Source organism: Marmota monax, unplaced genomic scaffold, assembly GCF_021218885.2.
Source record: "Marmota monax isolate L192 unplaced genomic scaffold, Marmota_monax_Labrador192_F-V1.1 WCK01_AAM20220418_F8-fsc00031, whole genome shotgun sequence".
NCBI lineage: Eukaryota > Metazoa > Chordata > Mammalia > Rodentia > Sciuridae > Marmota > Marmota monax.
In genome coordinates this window covers 131,521-159,306 of record NW_026695197.1, presented here as the reverse complement: position 1 = coordinate 159,306, position 27,786 = coordinate 131,521, and the positions used below count along the sequence as shown (strand labels likewise).

General features: G+C 39.1%; 1 protein-coding gene across 1 annotated transcript in view; it reads left to right on the top strand.

Annotated features, from left to right (window-relative positions):
* Cdh2 (cadherin 2) overlaps positions 1-27,786 on the top strand; it is a 151,428-nt gene that overhangs the window by 500 nt on the left and 123,142 nt on the right. The gene's annotated exons all lie outside the window — the stretch shown is intronic.

The window sequence follows — 27,786 nt, the reverse complement described above, 5'->3', positions numbered from 1 at the left end:
GTCCCTTTGTTCCCCGCGCCGCTGCGGGGCCGGGCTGCGCACCCGGGAAGGGAGGTGCCGCACCGCGTTGCCGGGAACTGCGCAGGCACGAGGCTCTGGCCGGGTGCAGGGGCAGAGCTGCCGGGGCCAGCTGTTCTTACGCGCCTCCTCAGGAAGGGCTGGAGGGGTCGATCACGGGCCCCCTTTGCTTCTCCTTCGGGGCCCGGTGAGCTCGTGCGGGATGTCCCCAGGCAGCCCAAGCGAGAGGCAGGATAACTCCCAGGTTTTGCAGTCTTCTGTGCTTCTCGCCCCTCGCATTGCACTTTGCTCCAAATCTTTCCTCTTAAGGGACGGGTTGCGAGTTTGCAATAGAAATTCTCACTCTGGTGTCTTAGTTACGGGACTTGCTTCCACCCCACCCCACCCTGGCACCCGTGCGCAGCCTGGTGCCCAAGGGCTCTGTTGTCCTATTGTCTTTACCCCAACCTAGAGTTGCCTCTTATTCTTTTTCTTCTTTTGCCCTCACAATTCAATGTGTTGGTCCACCTGGAAAGAAAGTCTCGCCCCCTACCCCCACGGAGTGTTTGCGGGCCGGTGCCTCAGCTCCCACACTCCGGACCCGCACACGGGTAGCGGGCGGAGCGGGGAGAAGTTCCGTTACGCGGGTACTATTTATCTGGCTCTGTCCGGTTGCCTCTGCCTGGATAGTGTCCCCGGGGCGCAGAGCTTGGAGCTTTCCTCACTTTTCTTACTCTTGAGAGCGCCGGCGAGCATTTTCATTGACTCTGTATTAGGAGGCTTCAACGCGGCAGGAAACACCTGCTCCAGGCAGGTCTCAGGTTCCCTTGACGCTCCGCGCCGCTGGCCCCCAGCCCGGCCCTCTGCCCAACTTTCTTGAGGTGTCCGGCCGGATCGTGCCCCCCAGCCCGTTCCAACCGCCAGCCGGATCCCTGGAGGACATTCTTGCTTAGTCCTGGCCGCGACCATCGTGCATAGCAGGGGCTACGTTGGGGTCTCTTGTTTGCCCTCCTCTACAGTGGAGCCCAGAGGAGGCTGAAAGAAAGGGGTGTGTCCATCCTCGCCGCGGGCAGGGAATCTGTCCTGGAGACCAGTGCGCAGCAGCCATCTGGGGGTGGGGTGGCCTAGCGGGTGGCGGCCCAGACAAGTGCGGGCGCGGCTCGGAAGTGCCACTGCTCGGGGAGTGGGAGTGGAAGGTGGGGACAGATGGTGAGGATCGCCCCCTTCCATGGTCTTCTTGGGTCAGGGGCTGGCGCGTCCCTGCCGCCAGGAGCTGCGGGCGTCGTGTTGGGACTGGGCCGGCGCCCGCGGTCTCTGGAGCTTTCTCCCGCCGCCCCCTAGAGGGGTGTGGGCCGCGGCAGCGCTGAGCCCTGTCCATGGTGCGCCATGGTGCGGCTCGCCAGGCCCTGCCCCACTCCGCTCTTTGCTCTTGAAGTCTTGCACTCTCACTTTGCAGCTGGGCTTTCCCTAGCTCCCGCTCCTAGGCCGCAGGGTCCGGATCATTCATTTCCCCAGTCTTGGGTTTCTCCTTTTGTTCTTTCCTCTCCTGCTGGTCTTTCTCTCCTGCTTCCCCCACTCGAAGGTCTCCATTCCCCCTACCCCCCACTCTCCCTGACTGTGAGATTTTAGAACTATTAGACTAGACATTTTTGGCCTCTGCAGTTTTGGGGAGTGGATGGAATTTTTTTTTCTAACTTGGAGGAGGAGACCTGCCAGTCACTTGATAACAAAAGTACCTCCTGTTATAAAACCGCCCTTTATTCTTCCAGCGCACACTCCTCATTCTTTCACCTACTGTCACTTCATTTATTGTTTCTTCTTTAAAAAATGGGGGTTTTGAAAGAGGTTAAGCTGCAGGAGAAGAAAGAAAGAAGTGCTACTTCAGAATGTTTTAAGTTAAAGGGAAGGCAAGACAAAGTTAAGAATTCTATGTAGATCATATTTGTCTTTTAACAAAGGAGATGTCATAAATCAAGAAACGATTTTTCATACCTCGAGTGGTCTTACTTATTTACAAACGACAGACCTTGAGTGTGAATCCAGCAGTACATAGTTATTTTCCCAAAAGTTTCATCAAAAGTGTAGGTTCTAATTGAATACTGTGCGGTGAAGTTAGGGTAGTAGTAGGTATTTGTTGGTCGTTAATACCCTGGAAAGTAAAAATGTAAAACAATCTCAATTCCTCTTTTATGTATCTGCCTTGAAGTCAGGAGTGAATTTTGGACATAATTTTTTAAGTATTTTAAAAATATTATATGTAAACATTAGAAAACAGTATATTCCCATGTATATTCTTTCTTGGTTTCTTCTGTACTGCTGTTGACTTTTATAAACCTTCACAAGGGAGGACATTGTAACTTGGTCATCAAGTCTCTTGTCAGTCTTCTATCATGAGTGCAGGGTGAGCAGTAACATTGAATGGCTTGAAAGGTCATTAAGAATGGAGGCAAGAGAGTTTATGTAAGGTGAGTTTGGGGGTTAAGTGCACCATGTGGTTTGTACAACTCAGATTAGAAATGACTTTAAGTGAACAGTCTGCTTTATAACCGAGCACTATGCAGATCTATCTGCAAGGTGAACGTGGCTCCTCTGCAGTCATCTGCTATTAAAGTCTACCTTTCTTCAGTCCAGACTAAGCAGCCAAATATTTTAGAAAAGAGAATGGGCAGGTTATTAGTGTAGATAAAAAACAACCTTTTTTTTTCCTCAGACAAGTTAAACATACTTGAATGTTCAGAGACCTCTGTGCTTTTAATTCTAACGGAAGTGTCCATGATCCTTGATTCACTTTGAGAGATTCTTTATTAGTTTATTGTTAATCTAGATTTACATAATTCTAGTCAGTTTTACATTTGATATTCAGCTTCAAGATTTCCTATGTTCTTCCTAATTTTAACTTAAGATGTTACCATTGTCCTTTACATTAAAAATTTTTTTGAATGTTAAACTTAACTGGTTACATGATAAAACTTTATCTGACAAAGTTATGCTTAGCTTTCTTTTTAAGTTATACAAGTGACTTTCAAATACTTACATAGGCTTATCGTTAGAGAAAAAATCAGTTTTATTTCTACTACCAACCCAGTAATTACTATATTAGAAACTTGTTTTGTTTTTCTAGTTCACATCTTAATTGCTTAGCCCATTGTTCTAATCTAAACACACTTGAATGGGATGTGAGACAACTAGGACAATACAATGTTCATAGAAATTTTAGATTCTTAGTCTTATATAAACCTTGGTTTTGATTCTTTTGAGTACCATAAAAAAGAAGATGCATAAATCATACCTATTTTTCACCTGTTATGTGCAGACTATAAAGTGATTGCTATATTAACACAGGGAACACATTAAAAAGAAAGAAGCTTTATTTTAGGATGTGAAAATATGGAATTCAGTAATCATTTGAAGTATAAAACATTTATTCATTCTCAGTGTTTGTTTGTTTTTCCATCTGTCTTTTAACTTAAGAAGAATTAACTTAGTTTGTAGTCATAGTTTATTTTACTTATAGAACGTAGTTGTGTATATCTTGATGCTTTCATATCTTGGTGCATGTCTTTATTCCTAATAGGTGGTCCAGTACAAATTCACTAGATGTGATTTGAAAAATAATAATTAGCATACCCTAAAATGCATTATGGGCAGATGTTTAGTAGATGAATATATACACACACACATTCTCCAAAAACAAGTTCAGAATATATAGAGTATACCTTTTCATTTTTGTACCTGCATGGAAGTCTGCCCTGACCTTCTTCCAGAAACTCAAAATGAGACTTTATAAGAGGAAATTCTTTTTTAAATTTTCAATTTTTGCATATAGATAAGTCTTCCTGGAAAATTATTTTGGTGACAGTATACTGCACCAAACTATTTTTAATTTTCTTTTTCATTAAAAATTTTCAATTCTTAAATCTGTTGTGCCTCATTAAGCTTTTAGGGTTATTAATCGGAAAATGTCAAGATTTAAAGCAACAGTTAATCTTGCTGTAAAATGTTGCTGCTTCTTTTTTCTTTTTAAATCCTAAGTGACTCAGATCTCCATCCTGTTTTCAAGGGGATATTTTCAAGTTAGAAGAGTGGATTTTTTTTTTCAGGGAAAATCAGAGCTGTTATTTGAGAAGTGTAGTGTTTGTGTATACATGCTACCATTTTTGCCCAAGTTAACATTATTCAAATTTGTTCTTTTGGCTCAAATACAAAAAGTAATCAAGTTTAAGCACTTCTTAGACTTGGCAGTGAATTTTATCAATCATTTAAAAGTATGATGAATTGGAAATTTGGATTTTGTTATTTGAATAAGTATTTTATATCTGTCATCAGTCCACCTTTTAGAAATCAAATATACAAATATATTCAGGTTGGGTAAAAACCTACAAAGTAAAACATAATTTGTAGCAACAAGTCATTATTTATGTCCCATGTATCTGTGTTTTTCCTAATAAAATTTTATTTTTAATATTTTTGAGAAATTATATCTACTTAAGCAACTACTAATTTTATGTTTAGTGAGATATCAGGAAACGTTTTAATTAAACAACAGTGTTTATGCTGGAAAAGAGGCATATGCCAATTAATATTTTATTAAGAGCCATATCTTCTATATATGTAAAGTGATAGAGTAGGCAAAATAAAGCAAATTCAGAAGATAAATGGGACCTTTTGAAAGATGGATTTAAAGATCATGACTTATGTTAAAGTTTGTTTTTCAAAAGAATTTAGTTTACACATAAGTAGTCTTGCTCAGTGTATTATTTTTTGTTACTCTTAAGTACTCATTCTACTTCCTTATGTGTGGTCCACTTCAGAATACACAGGCACCATGAGAATAGGTGAAATGACAGCATTCAGAGCCCTTGGTTTGCATGTGTATGTAGGTATGTCCCCCCCCCCCCCTTTCTCTCTCTCTCTCTATATACACACACATGAATGACACATATATTGAGGGATGGTATCTACAAATGTGTCTCCTGCAACATCCAGTACAGTTTGGCATGTGTCAATACTTGATTGATTATTTTGTGTGTGTAATGACAAATAGTTTGGGCATCATGAATATAACTAGTGCAAATGAGCTGCTCTTATAGTATCAAGGGCAGGAGCTAGTGTTAAGGGTAGGAATCCTGGATTTCAAATCTGGTGCAGATGTGATCTCTTCTCTTAAAGTCCTGTGACCTCATTTTCTTCAACAGTAAAATCTTGGTCCTGGTAAGATTAGTTGGTCCTTAATGGATTTTCCAGTTATGTGATTTTGGTGTTGTTTGAAAATATCTCAAATATCTCTTCAAAGATTTTGGAATGACTAATTTGCACCCACAATATGTGAATTTTCAGAAACTTGGAGGAATAGAAAGTGATTTTTTTGAAGGCTTGGTAATATTTAACAATGGTTTATCATGCACAATGGGTTAAAAATCATCTGTATTTTTTTTAAATTAAAATTTTCTTTATTAACTGGGCTGCTTTTATCAGTAAAAGTTAAACTATTTTGGGTAAGGGAGGTAGATTTAAAGAAAGTAGTGTTACTGAGAATAAAAATTACACATTTTATTGCTTTTAGGCTCTATGTTTGGGAGAATATAGCCTCCATAGAGCCTAATGAATTGAGTGATATGGCTCAGCAATAAAACTATCACCCTTTGTCCTAGTCCTTCTCTAGTTACTTTTCTATAGGTATTCCTATAGGAAATATTTATTGAGGCATTATTTCTGATCACAAGATTGGATTAGTTGATTTCTGAATGTCTATCAGTTAGAAATGATTTGATAAAATATGGTGTAATGTCCATCCAGATTTGAGAACTCCTACTGAATGGCACATTTAGACTTCCTACTTTGCCTTCAAAAAGTTGTTCATTAAATCATCCCATGTTTGGAGAATAGCTGTGTACCTAGAAAAACAACACAGGAGGCCAGCCAAAATAATCAGTGAGGTTTCAGGCTTGTGAATGCCAACGAACTGGATGTAACTGAAGAATAGAAAATTGAAGAAGAATATAAGTAAGCTCATGATGACCTAAACTATCATTAGAACCCTCTGAAGTTAAATTAGAAGAACCTATAGGTGGCTGAACTCTAAGTAGGTCCAAAGGAAGATAGGCTACATAATTGATTAAGTTTCCATGTTGACCTCTTAGAAGGACCATATTGTACTCTCCATGGTTTTATTTTTTGGTTAAACCATTGTGATAGTTCTTATTACATTCCCCTGACTGACCATTTGGGGAGAATATTGATTTTTCATCTATTCTCATGGTGGATGTGTAGTCCGAAATCGACCTTACTGGTATCTCTGGAAGTTGATGTACAAAAAAACGGTTAATATAGGAATTAGATATTCTGGTCTAGTGACTGCCTTGATTTTCAAGTTAACAGTTCAACTTGGAATTTTCCAAGTAGAGAATTTGTTGTGTAATATTTTTAAAACAGCTTGAGTTACTTAAAAGGAGGTGCTATTATAAATATAATAATGACATGCATAAAAAGTAACTTGGAGAGAGGCTTGATCCATGATCTGTTCTAAGGTTTTCATTCACAGAATATGCATGCACATGCTAGAAAGAAGGAAGGGAGGAAGGCAGACTGGCTTCTTAGTGCTGCACTTACATACTACTACATATTGTAATTATAATTTTAACATTAGAGTTTGTGCTAATTTTTTAAAAATATATGTGGCCTTCATAATTTAAGACATTTATACCCTGATTCTCTGTGCATTCCAATAAATTATTTAACATTTTGGTGAATGAAAGAATTAGTTAAAAAAATTAAGAGGCATAACTTGGAATCTTTATTATTCCAAAAATTTGGGAACTGGAAATGCAAAATAACGATTTTTCCTCATTATTAAAATAAAATTTGAGTTTATTAAATTTTATTTTTCCTTTTTTGATGCCGGGGTCTTGCTGAGTTGTTTAGGACTTCATTAAGCTACTGAGGCTGGCTTTGTACTTGTGATCCTCCTGCCTCAGCCTCTTGAGCGACTAGGATTACAGGCCTGTACCATCAAGCTCAGCCTGACTATTCAACCTTCTTTACATAGAATATTGGACTTTGATTTTATTATTTGTACTAAGGATTGTAAGGATTGCCATTTTAATTTTTTTCCCCACATCTGCAATTTTACAGCATTTCACAATATATTTTGTATTTAGTAGTTGACAGTAGGTCATTTGGGTAATTCAGAAGAACACATATATCAGAAAACTGTTAAAAGTTTAGATATTTGCTGCCACTTCAGAACGTTTTAAAAAACTACTGTTAGTATTAAAGCTTAAAAATTAAATATATGTAATTTCATGTTCTTTCAGTTCATCATTTCTATAACCCTCTGAGATAGATGGTTCTATTTCTGTCTTAGAGATGGTGGAACTGGAAATTAGACAATTTGGAAATCCAAACTGTCATAGTAAAGTTGAACTCAACTCCAGAGCACAGAATTCTTCCCCTTTGTCATGCTACAGCCCTTTTTATCTACTACTTAGGGAATGGATATTACGTGAACAGTTTCAGTTCCTTTCTTCTGAGTTAGATGTTTTATTTTCTATAGTAACTCTTGAGTTACACTCTCTATTTAATCTTGACCTTAAATATTTTGCTTTCTTTTGGTGTTTGAAGCCAAAACGTAATGCTTAATGAAGATGTTTGTTCACCTTTTAAAAGTTCTGTTGGAGAAAGAAGAAGAAACTGAACAAAATGACTCATAACCCATTTTTGAAAGTTTTCAAGTTGTGTTGATCAATAAATAACATGCTGAGAAATGCTCAGGAAATTTATGTATTATATTTGCACAGTACTGGGGATTGAACCCAGGGACACTCTTATCAATGAAGTACCCCTCCAGCCCATTTATTTATTTATTTAAAGACAAAGTCTCCCTAAGTTTCTGAGGCTGTCCTTGAACTTGAGATTCTCCTGCCTCAGCCTCCTGAGTAACTGGAATTACAGACACGAGCCAATGTACCCAGCTTCAAAAATAATATAAATATATATATATATATTTGGGTGAATCCTCAAACTTAAGTTCCTCTCTAAGAGCCTATAAACTCTTAGTCTATAGACTACACATGGTTTTTTGAAAATCCTTTCACTGTGAAAATAAATTCAAGAGACTCCACCAATTTTTGAAATGTGTTTATGTTGAATGGCACATTTCCATGTTTGAATATTTTGAATTACCTTATTTTCCCCCACAAATGAAGTTATTTGGTGTCTTTTAAAATATGTATGTCTGCATCTCAACAGGATTTACTACAAATAATGAAAATTTCCTGTAAATATTCTGTGGAGTAACTAACAGACACTCATTTGTTTGCTGTTGAGAAAACCTAGAACTGTTTTATTTGCATCTTGACCTATTGTCGGTGAATGGATATACTTGACTTGTCTGTAATACTGTAATCTTGCACAAAATGTTTATTAGTTGGTTGGGAAGTTATTAAGTGAAACTTAAATTACTAAGAAACAATTCATTTTATTAAGTTAAATAAGGATGTAATCCATGCCTGCTTAATGTAACTCTTGAAATAGAGATTGTGACCATTTAATTTTTTTTTTTTTTTGGTCCTTTGTTGTCTTAATTGGTTAACACAAAGGTTCCATGTCTGAAGTTCATTTTTTATGACTTCATGGTCCAGTAAATAAAGTTTGTTGTGTAAAGCCAGAATATTGGCTTTTGTAGCTTTCTGACATTCATCCCTGCCTGGTAGAAGCTATTTGGTATCAACTTCTCAAAGATTAGGTTCTAATATCTTGCAGCCTCATATTTAATGGAATTCAAAATTCAGATCATACACACACATATATGCATACATGCACACACACATTTATTTTATGGAAACATCAAATGCATTTCAGGAAATTGCACATATAAATGAGCATTCTACTAAATGTTCCTAAACTGAACATAATGTTTTATCAACATTGAATGAGAACAACTTTACCAGCAACCTAGGAGCACCCCCTTCCAACTTTAACCATCCCCCAATAGTAACCATTTACTTGCTTTCTAACAACATAGATTATTGTTGCTTTTTTCTTGTAATTATGAAATCATGCACCATATTGTTTTGTATTTGATATCTTCCAGGTAATGCGTGAAATCATATATTTCTGTCATGTATACTTGTACAGTCTCAAAATTAAGAAAGATTCATGGGCACTCTAGAAATATCTGGGAGGTTAAGGAAGTTGAAAATTGATAATAGAAAAGATTAATTGTTACATTGCAATTAAAGGTCACTTGTATATTTGTGGTGTCAAGCCGCTAACACCTTTTGTGTGTTTTCCTATTCGGATGTCTTTTTCTGTAGTCTGGTAATTGGCCAATATTGCTGAAGCCAGGAGCCAAAGACATTTGGGATTCTGTTAAGTTGCAGCCTTTCTTGCCCTTCCTTTTATCAGAAAGAGACTAGAAGCAAAGAACTAAATATCTTTCTGACTGGAAGTTTCCATGCAGGAGACTTGGGTGTTAACAGATTCTAATCTATTTATGATGCTTCTTAATACCTTCTCTGAGCTTACTGGTGACCCAATTTTCAGCAAAGGCCTACCCAGTGTTTTATTCAGGCTTTTAATTTCATAAAGCTTCCACAAAGGGGCTTATAATGCCCACACTGTTAGTTTTCTGGCTTTTCAGCATACATTTGGGTACAGTTGACCCTCTTTTGCATTTGTGTAGCTTTTTTTTTTTTTTTTTTTTAAAGATCTGAGTTAGCAGAGCAAAATGGTGCACACCTATAATCCAGAGACATGGGAGGCTGAGGCAGGAGGATCACAAATTCCAGGCCATTCTCAGCAACATAGTGCCACCCTGTTTCAAAACAGAAAACTTAAAAAGGCTGGTGATGTAGGTTATTGGTTAAGCACTCCAAGGTTTAATCCCCAGAAGATCTGTGGGGCATGAGGGGGTAGCAAAAAACGATTTGAGAAGTTGGGAGGGTTGCAAAGTGCTCATCCTTGTCCAGGGATCTCTCTCTCTCTCTTTTTCTTTTCTTTTTGTTTTGATATTGTGGCTCCGTGGTTAAGTGCCACACCCCCTGCCCTTTTTAGAGACAGGATCTTGCCAAGTTGCTCAGGACCTCCATAAATTTCTGAGGCTGGCTTTGAACTTGCAATCCTCCTGCTTCAGCCTCCTGAGCTGCTGGGATTACAGGTGTGTACCACCATGCCTGGCAGAGATCCTTCTTTCTTGAGGCCTTTCTCTTTGCTTATAATGGGTCCATGTTAGGTCTGGAGGGTAGATGGAGGAGTCTGTGCCCAACCAATGATGAAGAAATTAAATTCCATAGTTAATTGCCCACCAGAGGTTTGTTTGCTTCAAGACAGCTCTAATTTATTTATATTCTTACATGCATGGACTTTATTTTACTATATTTAAGAAGATTGTACTCTTTTGTGGACTTAGCTTATTGATATATAGTTTTTATTTAAGCTTGCTTTAGCCTGTACACATTATTTATGTTCTTTTAACCATAGAAGTAATTGTTTATATACAGCGTGTATACTTTCAGTATTAAATTTTATTTACAGTTCTATCTTCTCTGACAGGTAAATAAAAACCTTTGGGGACAAATGTCATAACCATTGATTTAATTTATAAATTGATTTCAGTACCTTGTAAGTGAAACTAAGTTAAACGCATGGTTTGGTTTATGGTCTTTCCCTTTATTTGAGACCTTCTTGATGGGGCTTTGTTTTAAAGGGAAATTGTGGTATATTTAAATGTAGATAATAATGGATTACTCTGCAGATTATTTACAATATTTTAGGATGAAATTAAAATAATTTTTGAAAATTGGTTATGCTTTTTATTACTGTATTTGCATGTGTAATGGGTATTGTCAAGATTTCAATTTCATATTTTACTTAATGTTGATTCTTCATCATTTAAAAAAAAATATATATATATATAATGTTTTTCTGAAATACTACTCTAGTGGGAGAGCCAAGATATAAACTGACAGCTTTCTGAAACTTCATGCTATATCAAATTTTACTTTATTTATATTTTTACATTTAGATATTTTACTTCCATGAAATTTATTTTTGTATGTGGTGTGAAGTAGGGGGTCTTGCTTTATTTTTTTTCCTAAGATTTTATATATCTATAACATACATACACACGACAACAAATTTTTCTCATTTATCAAATAAAATTTCTATTTTTTTAACTGAAAAGCTTTCTTTATGAAGCATAAGATTTCTATGTCTTTTGGGATCACTATCTTTGTTCTTTATTCAGTTGACCTGATGTGAGAGCCTAGGGAGGCAATTGGTAAAGAAAGAGCACTCTGGAGCTAGAGGTCCTGCATTGGTTCCCTGGCTCTGACATCTGTTTGTCTTGTGAATGTTGCCAACATATAAGACATTTCTGTCACTTAGTATGCCCATTTATGAAGTGGGGATAATCAGTATTACCATGGATTACCATGGATAATCAGTATTACCATTACAATGCAAGTAAATGGGTCTATGTGTGATAGAAAAGTACTTTAATGCAGTGAGTGACATGTTAGATCTTTGAAAATTTGGGGACCTGGTCAGTACCATTTGTTTTATACAAACACAGTCAAGGGAAATGTAATTATTTGGGTAAATTTAAGGTCTTAATGTGTGAAGGCTTTGTTCTATATTCAATATTATAGCTGGCTGACTTAAGCTCTGCACGGATGACCTATCACCAGTGTTCCTTGGACCACCCTTGGAAACCATAATTGAAAGGAACATATTTTAACAACCCTTCTTAAATTCTAACAGATGTTACCTAGGTTGATACAATGCCACCACCTATATAATTAGGGAAAAGGATTAATGTATATAGAGTGTTATTCTGCTAGTGATTTGATTTGGAAGTAGTAGGCAATTGGGCAGGAATTGTTCTGGTGTCTTCTTCTAGATCTCTTCCTTTTTTGATTTAATTCTTGAATATCCTGGCATGGACTCATGCATGCATGTACACATGTATATGTATGTTTGTATTGAGACTAGACTGGAACCGGAGTTATGCAATCTCTGAATACATTTAACATAACATTGAGGACCCCATAGAGGAGAGGGTTGAGTAGATGGTATCAGCACAGCATCTGCAAAAAGTGAAGGTGGAATCATTCTTCTCATAGATGCTGATTTGTTGGCAATTAAATACAGGAAATGTTGCTTTTAGCTTCATATAATTCCACCCTAATAATAGCTATTATTTTTGCCAAATTGCTATGTTCTAGGTACAGTTCTAAGCATGTAAACATGTATTAATTTATTTAATTTTCTAAAGCATTATACTCATTTTATATATGAGGACACCAAACATGGATGGGTTAGCTCATGTGTCCTTGTTTCTTTTGTTCAGTGACAGTGCTGGAATTCACATGCAAGTAGACAGATGTCAGAGCTTGCCCTCCCAGGTTTAATATGTATTTGAATTCAAGTTAAAAAAAGAAAAAACTAAAGTAACTTGATTCATATTTCTATTCTTTTTTGTATGTTCTAAGATAACCCTTTTTGAAAACTTTGATTTGAAATATTGTACAGTAAAAATATATAAGGCACACATATACACTTGAGAATAAATTATATAAATATATTCGTATTAACTACGAGCCAGGTTAAGAAATAGAATATTGCCCCTACCTTGGAAGTCCCCAGAATACTGCTCCCATTTTCCTTCTTCCTCCCAGAGATAACTATGATCCTGATTTTTCTAATATTTATTAATTGCTTTCTTTTATAGCTTAGTCATCTATGTATATAATTCTTTAAATATGTACATATAGAGAAATGTTTTATATATGTATATATCTCATGCATAGATGTATAAATGTGTCAAGCTCATATGTGTGTGTATATATATATATGTACATAAAGTCATGTATTTTTCTGTGATTTGCTCTTTCTATTCAGCATTATGCTGGTAAGATTCATTCAGTTGAGTCCTGAAGCTATAATTTGTTCATTTCCTTAATGCAGAGCGAGCGTTGCTTGCTATAGATATGGTATAAGCTTGCTTATTTGGTTTATTGTCGCTGGACCTGGGTGTGTAATTTCAGATTTTTGCTGCTATCAACATTCCTATACATGTCACCTGGGATACCAAGAATGCCCTGAATACTCTGGGGCTGTGTTTTTCAAACTTTAGCTTATGCTAGAATCATCAGGAAACTTGCTAAAACAAACCTTTCCCCTTGAGCTTCTGACTCAGTAAGTCCACAGTATTCTGAGTATTCCTGTGTCTAGCCCCAGTGTGAGAGCACTTTTCTACTCTGTACCTGTACCTATGAGTAGAATTGCTGGATGGCAAGCCATGCACATATTCATCTTTTTTTTTTGTATTTTTAGTTGTAGATGTATTTATTTATTTTTATTGGTGCTGAGGATCAGACCCAGTGCCTTACACATGCTAGGCAAATGCTCTACCACTAAGCTACAGTCCCAGCCCCATGTTTATCTTTACTAGCCAATGAAAGAGTGTTTTCTGAATTGGTCCACCAGCACTTCATGCATACCTTTTCCCCATAATTTTAGATACTCATTATAATCAAACTAATTTTTTTAAAGGACTGTATAGTAGTAGCTCTTTTTGTTTGTTTGTTTGTATGTTTAATTTGAATTTTCCTGGTTATTGAGTTTGAAGATGGGTTTATGTTTGTTTTTTATGTTTGTTTTGTCTTTTTTTCCGTCAGTCAAGTGAACACTCGCCTCTTGGATAAAATTCATAGCTTCCCTGTAGCTTGGCCTTGCTGGCCATTCCCTTTGCCTAGCATCTTCCTTCATGGCTTGTATGAAGGTGTTTCCAAGGATTACGAGTCTTCTTGAAAACTGATTGAATCTAGTATTTGCTCACTGTGTTTACTGTGTGCCAGAATAAGCCCTTCACCTGCATTGTTTCATGTAATCTAACCTCACCTATTTTCCCTGCAGATAGGTAGGCATTGTTATAGATGGTCATTGTTACCATTATCTGCTTCACAAACATCTGAACCAGAGCCAGGTTAAAACCACTCACGCCAAAACACACGGCTAGCAAAGAGGTGGCAGAGGGCTTGAACTGAGTTACACCTTTCTGGTAATTACTCAAGAAGTTCCTTGGAAATCTGCAAAACACTAAACCCAATGGAAACAAAAGGATTTGGGCTTTTTTAGTTTTTATGGTGCTGGGAATGGAAGCTAGGACCTCATGCATTCTAGATAGATCCCCCACCACTCCCTCAGCACTGGATTTGAACTTTAGAATGAAGACTTAAAGGATCTCAGTTTCTGGGAGATAACTTTAACCTAATGAATGGGAAGATCTAACAGATTGAGTTCAGTGCAAGATAGATTACCACGGAAGCAAGCGATTCCTGTGAATGGCCATATAGCTCTTTGGTGCTGACTTAAATAGATGCAAGGATCTAATGAATGATTTGTGGTTCCTTCTATAAACTACTGTTCCTCCTGATCTTACAGTAGTTTGTCCCAGAACTGTACTCACTCAGTAATCCAGGAGTACATGTAACTTTCTGTTCTCAGCCCTTGGCTTCCCCTGATTGTTTGCTCTCAGGCCCTGAGCATCAAGCCAGCCTAAAGGGCTCATGGCTATGGCCTTGCTGGTGGCACAGCCATGCTATTTGGCATGACTTCCTTTTGATCTTTTAGTCCGAGCCTTGGAGCACTAAGTAAGATTGTGATTTTTTAAATAATTTTGTTGTCTTTGAAAGGGTATAAAAATAGTACTTCTCATCCATCTAAATTCAAATGAGAACAAAATATAACTTTTTTTTTTCTGATAAGGACAAGGTTGGGGAATGTGGGGTAGATGTTTCCAGTTACCCATTATCTTCCATTTTTGACAGTGCAGGATTTGGACCATTTTACCGGGTGTGTTGCCCTTTAAGAACTGCAACATAACAATACTTGAACTGATTGGCTTTATTCTGTATGCTGATTGTTTTATCCAAACTCACCAATGAGGTAGATAGAGCTCACAAGTATTGTTGCTAGTGTAATTTCTACTACTTGGAAGTAGAGAATAAGGGTTCTATGCCATCGAACCCAGATTTTGAAATAGCCATTGAGTTCATGATTTTTAACCTGTGGGCTCATGCCAAAGCAAGATGACTCTTCCAAAGGTAGAGATGTCTGTCAAGATCGTCTTTCTCTCAACTTTTTGATGTCTTAAAAGAGCTATAGCTTCACTTTTCGAGTCCCAGATCCTAATGGGGCATCTCACATGATCACAGAGTTAGAAGGCAAACCAGTACCTGCTCTTGGAAGAGTTAGCGCACACAAAACTGGTTTTTGCAACCTATGCTACATGTTTCAAAGATCTTAGTAGAAAGAGAGGCCATGCCATCTGGGGGAAGGGCTAAGTATGGGCTGAGAAAATGTTCTCGGTTTCAGCCTTTCTTGGATGCTGGAAGGTCTAAGCATCAGAAAAGATGGGTACCATCGGTCATTTCTGAACCTTGAACTATGGTAGCAGTAACCCAAATGTCACCTTTCTGAAAGAGAACGGTGTGCACATGTGGATTCCCCCTTCCTCTCACCCAACCCAGGTGCTAAGCTTGACCTCCCACTGGATGTCTCTCCCAGTTGAGTTTCAGTTCACAACCAGCACATTCCGACCTCCTTTGCTTTCAAACTGCTTGAGTCTGACAGTCCTGCTGGCACCAGTGTGGGCTCCATCTCTGGGTGACTAGTGATAAGCTCTCTCGGGAGCAGGGTGTTTTCAATCTCTTGCCATGCTGGCCCTTTCCATGCCATTCATGGGCTTGTTTTGGCCAAAAGCAGGCCTTTTGCAAGACTAGATTTCTCTTTCATTTATAAAGGCCATCCAGACCACTTGATGGGTGCTGGCCCTTGAGCCTGTGGTCAAGCCATGACAATTCAAGATGTGAGCTCCTTTTCCTGAATGCAGAGTGACATTTGAAGCTGAGGCAGGCCAATGCTTTGCAGCTCTCATAGACTTGTCAGAAATGATTTACATGAGTAAAATGGAGGAACTTTGATTGGGCAAAGGGGGCAGGAAAGATGGTGGAATGAGATGGACATCATTACCCTAGGTTCATGTATGATGGGACGCTACATCCTATACAACCAGAGAAATGAAATGTTGTGTTGCAATTGTGTACAATGAATCCAAATGCATTCTGCTGTTATATATATCTAATTAGAATAAATAAATAAATAAATTTAAAAAATAAAATTCAAAAAAGAAATAATTTACAGTGAGATTCTTGCTAGGGTTCTTGAGCTCGTTATCATTTAATAAATTGTAAATACTGTACTGCTCACTAGTCTTTAGGCAGTAGATATTGAAGTTACCTTGTTTTTCTGTACCTCATTGGCCCCTGCTTAATGTGGTTGGGGGCAACTCCAGAAGTCTGAACTCCCTCAGCTCCTTGTCAAGGCCAGGCTGCAGCAGCTCTTGCCCAGATGTGTGTATGTATCATTGGTTAAGGTTACTGTGCATCCTGACTCTTTTTCCGAGACCTTGTGGCCTATCCCAAAGTCCACTATTTTTGTTCTAGGTCCTACTTCTCTAACAGCCACTTTTCTGAAGAATAAACCACCCTAAGTTGTGGTCACACGGAAAGATCAAAACACCCTGTGGTTTAGGAATTAAAGTCTCTTGATGTTAAAAGCCACCTGCCCAACTATAAAAACCAGCCGCAGTGCACAATCAAGGCTGCAAACCACCAAGTTGAAAAACATGCAGGGCCTGAGTCATGCACCCGTTTCCTCTGCCAGAAGTCCCAGTCTTTCCTCCAGTACTGGACTTCCTCTTTTCTTCTCAATAATATCCCCAGATAGTTCACCACTTGAAGGGGCCCACTGAATAAGACCTCTCCTCCCTGCCTGAGTTTTGAAGCAAGTGAAAATAAGTCAGAAGAGTCAGGAGACAGGATAGGCAGATACCACCATGGTTTGGATAAGTGCAAGGCTGGAGGGCGTGGGCACTGCCCTGTGGGCACATCTCCTTGCTGAAACTGAATCCCAGAATCCCAAATGCACCCCTCCCCCAAAACACTGTAGGGGATCTGCGAACTCCCAGCATGGAAAATGAGATCACCACACTTGTTTTCCGAGGGCCTGTGACTCCCAAGTGGGAGGTATAGGGGACAGGTTGGGCACCAGCTGTCCAGATTGTTCTTTCAGATGCAGCCTTCAGGCAAATTCAGTCCATCCCTGTGTTTTCTAGCGCAAGAGTTCACAAACTGTTTAGTCTCAAGACTCTCTTACACTCTTAAAAATTATTGAATTCTCCAGTGAATTTTTATAATGTGGGTAATGTCTATCAATATCAATTTCTATAGAGAAATTATGATGCTTATTAATTCATTTAAAAATATTAAACCATTGCCTGTGTTATGTAAGTACTAATTTTTATGAAAAATGACCACACTGTACAGAAATATAAAACGAGGAGGAAGAGGAGTAATGTTATGCTTCTACATTTTTCAGCTTATTTATTGTCTGGCTAAATGTTAAGACAGAACTTATCTGCTTCTGCATTTACTGTGTTAAAGTATCACACGTCACATGGCCTATGGAAAAGTCTACTTTACCCTTCCGAGAGAATGAGAGTGGAAAATTAAAGTAACATTAGGATATTATGGAAGTAGTTTGGCCTTTGCAGATCCCCTGGAAGGATTTGGGGACTCCTAGAGGTACATACCTATATTTTGAGAACTGCCGCTCAGAAATGGCCAGACTTAAGTCATTCACAATATCCATGGATGGAAACCGCTAGTCCTTGGCCATTGGGTTGAAACTGGAACTGGCTCTGAGCCCGGCAGCCCCTCAGTTAGCGTGCAGGGCTTGTGCATTTGCTTCTTATGGCTTGATCTATTAGAACTCCACTAGACAGGATGTTGCTTCTGGAGCAAGTTAAGAAATGGTTTTGAACTCCAAGTTACTGACACTGCCCTCCTTTCACTGAAGTGCATTTTTGGAAGCTGTGCCATAAAAGATATTTTCTCATAAGAATAATGTTATAATTATGTTGTGTTTATCTTATCAAGGACCCAGAATTAAGTAAATATTCACTATGGCTAGCTATTCAAATTAAATCAGAGTTTTGGGGACGATAAACATCTGCAACTGTTTTTAAAAAAGTGAAACCATGCTCCAGGTTTTGTGAATCAGGCCTAATTACATGAATGTGAGGAACTTCAGAGTACAGAAAGTGTACAAGGAGTTTATCACAGACTGTAATTATTCTCTCATCCGAATTGCCACTGGAAATTAATACACTAGCCATGACAGATACTTATAATTTTCCATGTGTACTTTTAGAGGAATCTCAGTGTAAGGAGACTTGGGCTTTGGGCTTTGATTTGGATCACTTAACAATGAAGCTGTTTTAGAAGTTTTGGTCAGACCACCTTTTCACTTCAGTTCTTTCCATCATGAACATTGAAAGTATTTTATTGTCATATATCCTGTGTTATGTGACATGACATATTGTATGTGATCATTGTATTCTGGGAACTGTTAATCATGGAAGAAGGCAGATTTTTCACTTGGTCTGATTTCACAAAGGATAATGACTAGCCCTCAGCCAATTAGGTATTAGGTGTCATTGTTCATGGATGCTTCCCTGGTGACATTTTTTGGTGGCTATGCAGGGTTAAAGGTGATAGAGTTCTTTGGTGGTGGGTTGAATACCATCCCCAAGTTGACTAGCTAAAATGACTGAGGGCAATTTCCTCCATTTGTTTCCTTGCCTGAAAAATGGCTCTACTAATTGTACCTACCCCATGGGGTTGTTAGGGGCTTTGTTTAGGTTATCATGCATGGAAGGCATTGTAGATACCTTCATGCCATCACAAACACTCAATGAGTATTGGCACTTATTGATATTCATTGTATTTATTTGAAAGAATTCCCAAGTTGATCGTAAGTGCAGTCTAATGCCAAGTATATTTGATGACATTTTGAATATTACATATAAGCATGTTGCAGTCTCTGGCAGTGTAATGAGTTGATGGGACAGAATCAATCTAAGCGGGGTTTGACCATCTCTTCTGGAATTGCCATAGGCACTTCTAGAACTTTTAATGGAAATTTAATAGCACAGCTGTCTGCACCACTATCTAATGATTGTGTCAAACTTTCATTGAAGCCAGCTGAATCTGTAGGTGCATTGTTGCTACTCGTTCCATTAACCTTCTGCTACTCTTCATGTTAAGCTTCTGTCTTTTGAGGCCCCTTCATGAAGCCTGGAAGCCTGGGAAGCCTCCCTTCACCTAGACAGAGTAGGTATGGCATTGCACAGATCTCCCTGACCCAACCCACATTTAATGTAGGTTTACATATTGTTCTAAGCTTTAGTAAGCTCCACTCTAAACCACATTTTATATGTTGGACTCAGACTTCTGTCCATTGAGGTGTTGTAGTGCTATCTACTGGCTGAGAGTTAATTTCTGCTGGGTTGTCAGGTTCCTGTGCTAGCACCAATGCTATGATTTGGCTAGATTCTTTGTCTCTACTTGAGTAAAAGAAATGGCAATCGGAAAAATAAGAAGTGAATACTTGAGATATCTGTGTACACATCCGAGTCATACAGTGGAAGCAAAGTAAGAAATCACTAGGTGGGTTTTGGATAGGTATTCTTTGCACCTGAACTTGTCTAGAGTGCATCAGGAAGGCACAGTGTCAAAGAACCTGTGCAAAATGCTGTGCTCTCCCTCCAGAATCATGACAAGACAAAAATATTGAAGTCGTTCAGGGTTAAGCTGCACATTTTAAGCGTGTTTTCAGGGGTATGAAATTCAAAGTGTCATCAATGGCATTACTGACACAGAGGAAATCTTTAAAGAGTGACAGGAGCTCTTGAATAATCTTCTTAGCACAACCTCCAACATCATGGATGGAATCCTGTGAAATGTAGAGAATTTGGCAAATGCAATTTTATGATGATAAATTGGATTAAAAAATAAAAAAAATTAGTCATGCGGAATTGGTCTTGAAAAGTTCCATTATTCTGTTGCCATGCACCCAACTAACCACTTTAACAGTGCCTTAGTTAATTGTTTACACTTGCCTACATCATCTGGAAGACATCCCTGCACAATAAAAGTACTGCCATGGTCATTTCCCCTCCCTTTGCTGCCCCCTAACTTTAACCCACAAATCACATATTATCAAAAGAATCCCACTTGTGCTTTTTTAATTCAGGTTTGTGAACTGATTTTTTTTTTTTTTTTACTTTCCTGTGAACTTGATTTCTTTATAATCTTCCTACTTTTCGTTTTGTTTTGTTTGGGCTACCAGGGATTGCACCCAGGGCTTTTTCATGCTAAGCATTGCTCTACCACTAAGCTAATAGAGTCCCAGTCCTCCTACCTTTTTTCTTTTAAAATATTCCTCAGATACTTACAAAGCAAAGAGATAAGGTCTCCATAACAAAAAACAGTATCGAAAACATGATAATAGTTATCCCTTGTTTTGCAGTGAATCAGGAATTATTTTTAAGCCCTTTTATACTCTTTACAATAATCCTACAAAGCCTGCACCTTTTTTGTGTGTGTTTGTGTGGTGTTGGGGATTGAACTCAGGACTTTGTGCAAAGTTTGCACTTTTAACTATTATTTGTTATTATTCTTATTGTAGAGGAATAAGCCCAGGCATAGATAATGTTATATAGCTTGTCAAGGTCATACAGGTCATGGGCAGGGGGCTGAATTTAAACCTAAGCAGGTTTGCCACACACCTCTCAGTCTTAACTCTGTGCCCGTAGAACTGCCTTTCTTTTCATAAAGAGGAAGGACAGCAAACACATTGAAATTGGCTTCAGCTTTGTTGCCTGCATTTGATCATCTGCTGCAGGATAATCTACTTGTTATTAGATTATGCCCATAGAATATCTGATAGGGAAAAAGGAAGAGAAGGATGCTTTTTGTAAAACCTGTGATGGATGAAGAGGTGTGATAACATAGTTTAGGCTTTAGTTAAGCAGTCATCCCAACTAGAAAGAAAAGATAATGATTCTTTCTGGGTGTGGGCTGACATTTTTTTAGCCAATAGTCATAAACGATCTTGATCAAGAAGAAAGTGGAGAGGCAAGCAGACAAGAGCCAGTCCATTGTGGGCTTCACATGGAGTATTTAAGAGGTTGGATTTAGGAGTGACTTGGAGGAAATTGGAAAGCAAGATCCAGTGACCAAGGAGGAGTATAAAAAAGAATACTCATAACAGGAACCTAAAAAAGTCATGGACTCAGGGCTTGAAAGCTCACAGGATTGAGGCAGTATGGAAAAAAAATTTAACAAGAACAAAAAACCATGTCACCGCCAAGTTCAGAACTAGAGAGACTAATACCCACAGGCAAGCAGAACTCCTCAACTCCTATTACACTCCTGCCTTTTTAGACAAGGAGGTCGATCTTCAGCCCGGGAAGAGTAGAGCAAATACTTGTAAGAGGAAATTGAAACTCAAGATAGGTGAGCTGATTGTGTAAGAGCAGGGAGCGGCACTAAATGAGTTCAGATCCTCTGACCAGCAGGAATTTCGCCCTGGTAGTCTGCGAGGACTTGCCCAATGCTTGTCATTTTAAGGATGAATCACTTTAAGGATGGGCAGTGATGGGGTGATGTCCCCTTTAAGAACAAAACCACACAACCAAAAGGCATCGTTTTCCAGTAACAAAATGGGCACAATGAGTAGTGGGGAGTGAATCCAGGATCACTTAACCACTGAATTGCATTCCCAGCACCCCCCCCCCTTTTTTTTTAAAATCATGAGATAAGGTCTAAGTTGCTGAGACTGGCCTTGCAATCCTCCTGCCTCAGCCTCCCTACTTGCTGGGATTACAAGCATGTGCCACTGTGCCCAGTAAGTCATGTTTTCTTTATTCCATTTTGTTGCCAAGTTATTAAGACTTGAAGACTGGGGCTGAAATGTTGGAGCACTGTCTCTGGAATTTAGAAAGGATTCTGGAGGTGGAGATGAGAGCTGGATGTGTGTTCCCACATGGACAAGGACACTTGTTAAATGTTCAGGCTTATCTATCACATTCCTTGAGATTCTTTGGTAGTGAGTCTTGGGTTCCAAGAATCTGTATCTTAAACAGATGTCCCCAATGGTGTGCTAGGGTATGTGACAGACATACCACAAGCCAGATCCTTGGTGACCTAATGGTATTGGGACCACTGTGACTCATAGCTGATACATTGAATGACCTGGCGCCAGGCACTCTTCTGAGAGCTTTACACATGTTGACTCACGAATCCTCGCAGCTGCCCTATGCCTACGTGCTATCTTTCTTGTACAGTTGGGGGAACCATGGCTTTTCCAGGGTCTCATGGACAGTACTGATGGCTGGCATTCAGCATCAGGCAGTGGGAAATATTAGAAGTCCAAGCTCCAAGCACTCCACTGTCCCTTCTCAGGCAGGAGCTCAGCATACAGCTCTGAGTCTGTCGGAAGTTTCACGTCTGGCACATGGTATACCCAGTCTTCAGTATCTGAGTTGCAGTTTTATGAAGACACTGGAGTGTCTCATTAGAGTTTCACGATGCAGAAAGCCGGGAGGAAGCACACACACACACACACACGAAAAAGCTAGAATTACTAATTATTGAGGTCAGATTTCCAAGGGTTAAATGAAAATCATTGTTTCTAGAGACCCCAAATAGGCAGCGAATGAAGCGGCCACATGGGCGTTGTTCTGGTGAACAGCAAGCTCCACATAAATCAACAGGGGCTTTGTTCTGCTGTACCTTTTTGCCTGGGACGCTCTTTTCAACTTCCTCTTCTTTCTCTTGGCAAATTTTTAATCATCTCTAAAGTCAGGGCCTAAATGTTACTTTAGCTATGGAATCTCCTTTGACTTCCACGGGCAGATTTATCATCCCCTTCTTTCTGCTTCTTTAGCCCTTTGTTCCTGGCATTATAATTTTGCGATTATCTTTTCTAGTTTGTGGCACTCGTGTTCACAGTCACTCAGCTGGAAATAGGGGGGAGGACATCATTTCCTCCCTCCCTCCCACTGTGACTCCCTGCTCTCAGCCCTATTGATTTTCATTGTCTGCATATTGATAAAAATCTGCCCCTTCTCCATCCCTGCAGCCCCTGCCCTGATTTAAGTCTGTGTCCTAAGGTGTCTCCTGGCTGTCACTTGTCACCCACCCTATTTCCCACAAAGCAGTCAGAGGATTCTCTCTTGAATACAATCTATCTGTTACTCTCCTGGTTTCTTTTCCTCTCCCTGTAACCAGTGGAATAACCCCAAGCCCCCAGCCATCTACCATCTAACCCCAACTAACTCTCCAGCTTCAACTCTTGACTTGCTTCTTGGACTCCAGCGACACTGAACTCATTATAATTCCCGGGCGCTATCCTCTTTCTTGCTGCCTCATTTTAACTTAAGCAGTGAGTGCCTGGTATGGCTTTCCTGCCCCCACCTCCTCCCCCACCTTGCTACACCAGGACTCTGCTTGGGGTGCTCTGACCCTCTTCCCTGGGCCCTTCTTATAACCTCTGCATCATTCAGCCTGATCTCCATAAGGGCAGGGGCTGGGTCTTATTCTGTTTGCAGTACCATGGACATTTAGTACATGTTTCTGGAGAGAATCGTAATTATTTGTTGTACTTTGAAAGACTACGGAGTCCTTCCTCTTCCTCTCCTTGGATGTGAGGTATCTCACTGTGTGAGAGAACCTATTGGCTTATTTCTAAAATGCTGATAATTTTTCTCTCCTTGGGGACTCTTGTGAGAATTAAGTGAGATTGCAACGTTGTATAAAATTTATACTATTCCAAGAATCTGTAACCTCTAGTCCTATGGCCTGTTTTGGTATGGTCAAGAATGATTTACACATTTTTAAATGTTCAAATGGTTTTTCAAAAAAAGGAAAATAATATTTTTGACACTTCGCAATTAAGTGAAATTCAAGTTCCAGTGCTCTTAAGTAAAATTTTATTGGAGTGAACATGGCCATGCTCACGTGTTTTCTGGTTGTCTAACGCTGCTTTTGCATTTCAGTAGTAAAGCTGGGCACTTTCAGTAGGGATCCCCATGGCCTGCAAAGCCTAAAATATTTACTGCTTTATAGAAAATAGGAGATACTATTTATTATGTTTATAGCAAGAGCTAGGTGACCAGCTGTTCGGATATAGGGAAATGTGTGTTATTTACAACCTCTTCTTTATGTCCACTGTGAACTTGCTGAGGGGAGAGATTTCCTCTTTTTTCAATTTCTAGAGCTGCTTCCTGGGCCTGGCAGAGTGATCAGTTAATGTTGGAATATACCACAGGGGCTGAGTTTTGGCTTTTGGGAAAGGAGGGTGTCCCAGCAAGAATTTTATGGGCTATTTGAAGAAATAGTGCGCTTCTCACCTATGCAGCTTGTTAAATGGTGAGATGGATGCTCCTTTTCCTTAAGTCACTGTATACAGTATTCCTTAACCTTGGCTATATTGATATGTTAGGCTGGATTCTTCTTTGTTGTAGATCTTGTCTTGGGAATGGTAGAAAGGTTGGCGGCATCCTTGATTTCCACCCACCAGAAACCAGTTAGCACCCCACTCCAAAGCACATACCCAAGAATGTGTTTAGATATTGCCAGATGTTCCCTGGGGTCAACTCCCCCTCCTAGTTGAGAACTACTATTGTAGAGTATTTGAACTGTAGCTATTGGTTTGCCTCAAGAACTTTTCTGTGTTCCAAAGCCAATTACCATCAGAAGCTTCGAGAGGGGATTTAACATTCCTGGATAGATTCTGCTTACCAGCTCTGTGATTCCTTGCCAGTCTCAGACCTAGTACCAGTCCCAGCCTCAGGCTGGGAGAATTAAATGAGATATGGATTTACTAGCACAGTGGTTGGCATGAAGTGAGCTTTCCGTGTCTCTAGTTTTTTTTTTTTTTTTTTTTTCAGTACTTCTACTCTTAGGAGTTTATTTATTTGAGTTCTTCCTATTTGTTGAACATATTAATCTTGTTAGTTTGGACTGGGAAACTAAGAAGAGATACTATAAAAAAATTAGTGGAGAGAAGTAAATATTTTAATGCTTCAGTGGAGACTGAAAACATGTTATAGATGAATAATAGCATATTATCTTGTGGATCCATTTTTGTTTTGAGGAAGAAGAATTAAGAAAAGTCTTTGGCTACATAAAATGATTATCAAAATCTCAAAGTAGTACAGAGCCTCCATGGGTCTTTATGGTGAGTAGATGAGATTTGTTAGAGATGTATTCTACAAATATTGTTTTGATAGTTCTCATGGTCAACCTAGGCGGGTAGGTATCCTTTTGTATTGTGAGGAAAATGAACATAGAGAGGATAGGTAACAGGTAACATGTTGATAGAAATTCCTTTTTATGAAAGTAGGGGGATATTGAGCATCAGAAGTGAACATCCACCTTATTCCCGATGGTCTTTCTGTGGCCTGGAAATCCCCTTCCTGTGGGTTTGGACCAGAGTCTCCTTGCTGCTAATTCCTTCCTCAGGGAAGATCTGCTGGGAAGCTAGATAGATGCCAGTCCTGTGGTTGAAGGGAAGCTTCAGGTCTTCCTTTTAGTCTTTACGTTTCATTGATCTCAGTGCTTCCCTATAAAACAGCAGGCTGTCCCAATCTCATGCCCAGGTTGAAATGTGACCCCTCTTTGGAGTTTGTCTGCCATTGTTTGCTTCTGGCAGTCTGCCCTGCCCAGCTCTGCTGTCACCTACTTCCTTGGGCTAGGCCTTTGCATAGCTTTCCTCTTTGGGAGTCCCCTGCTAGAGAAGAGGCAGACCCCCTACTATGGCAGTAGAACACAGTTTTACAACACATCTGTGAATGTAATGAGGCAAACTGGGGGCATTCCCATTATTGGATTTGTGTTGGTCAGCTAAGTGCAAAACTTTCCCTTATTGAGTGCCTGCTCTGTGCCAGGCTGGTGATCATGCCTGGGTAATTGCAGGTGTCAAGTATCATGACGTCTGGTCATGTCCCCAACTTGATGGCACGGAAAGCCTCACTTGTTACTCCTCAATTGTTTCCTAATACTTTCTTTTTCGTGATGAAATATAGAGAACAAATAAGACATGTACAGAGTAATATGATTTATAACCCTGTGTCTATGTAGACCTTCACACTTTACCTTGTTTGCTTCAGATTCTTTTTTGAAAAGAAATGAATTATTACAGATAAATTTAAAGCTATCCGTAGAATCCTTCTGATGTTTTCTCTATTTTTCCCTTCCCAGGGGTAGCTACAATCACTGTATTGTGTGTATTTATATTCTTTCTACATGTGTATGTGTCCATAACATTTTATTATCTTTTGTGTTTAAATTTTATATAAACCTAATCATTAATCATACTTTTTACTTTTTGGCAAGATTCCTATGCTGTGTACTTTGTCTTCAGTTTGAATTTGGAATGTCACAGAAATAGGCTTTTGAACTTACTAAAAACAATAGGCATTCCTAGGTTGGTTTATAATTAAATTGCTCTTTCAGTTTTACACAGAATTTTTAAAGGAACTTTTTTGTTTGTTTAGATTTGGTTTGTTTTTGAGAGGTAGCCCTGTGGATAAATGTAGCCCCAATTCTTCAATTTGAATGTTTTTGGATATTCCATGTTTTTGTCTTTGTGAAAATGTATTAGCACACACTCCTGGTGATGGACATTTAGGTTCCTGGTGTTACAATCATGTTTCGTTGAACATCCTGCACGTGTCTCCTGGAGTGCTCACCAGAGTTTCCCTAGGAGTTTGTCTACCATGTAGGATACACCCACGTTCATCGTCACTGAAATTTGCCAAATTGTACTGAAGGGGCTATACCAATTTCTGCTCACCCCTGTGTATGGGGGTTGGTTTCACTCTATCCTTCACTTTTTATAATCTGCTCTTGCACATTAACAGACTAAAAACTGCCCACGAATTTGATGGATCTAATCTAGTGCCCCATTTTCCACTATTGTATGATATTTAATAAAGTTGAAATTGATTTTCTTTATTTTCTCAGGTTGGAAAAGAACAATTTAACTATGAGAATAGTCTGGATTTTTTTGTGACATATTTGCAAAACTTCACATGTATAATCCCGGTGTTCCTTTAATTATGAAGCTGTACTGTATGGCTTCATCCACACACCTGTTCTGAGTTATCTCTGTTTCTGAGGCTTCTCTTTCTTTTTCTCAATTTTCGATTCAGTGCACTATTTGTAGTGCTGCCTATGAGGCCACTGAAATGACTCCTAGGGAAGGGCCTTCATGTGCTCTTCTCCTCCTGTGTTTGGAACTCCATCATTGCAGGGAAGTCCTTCCTGTAATTAATGTAAATGATTCTGGAGTTCTGCTGAAGCAAATTGTCCTGTGCTTCAGTTAGTAGAGCCAGAAATAGTGACTTGGAGGGTTAGTACAATAGCACTTGGTGTAACGGAGTTTTAAGTGCAGGGAGATTGTGTATGGCTGCAGGAGATTCTTGGTTACTTTCTAATTTCAAGTGTGAAAAGAGAAACACCAGTGTACTGATCTTTATTTATAATAGATATTGCTTGATAGAACCTTGTCCTTCAAATTAGAAGAACATAAACTTTTGATTGTTTGGTTTGACTTGGTACGTATAATAACCTATATCCTGCAGTAAGTCTAGTATAATTTCATTCTTTAATGAAGGGGGCATGTTGAAACAGACTTCATTGAGAATTAGATGAGGATATAAAAACCTGCATTCTTGAATGTATACATTTTTTTTTCATGAGAATTTCAGTTAGTAGTGGGGATATGTGGGGCCCCCAGGCTGTTTGGCCCTCCCCCAACTCCACTCCCACTGGCTAGTTCTTCAGTCACAATGGCCATTTTAATGGAAATGGT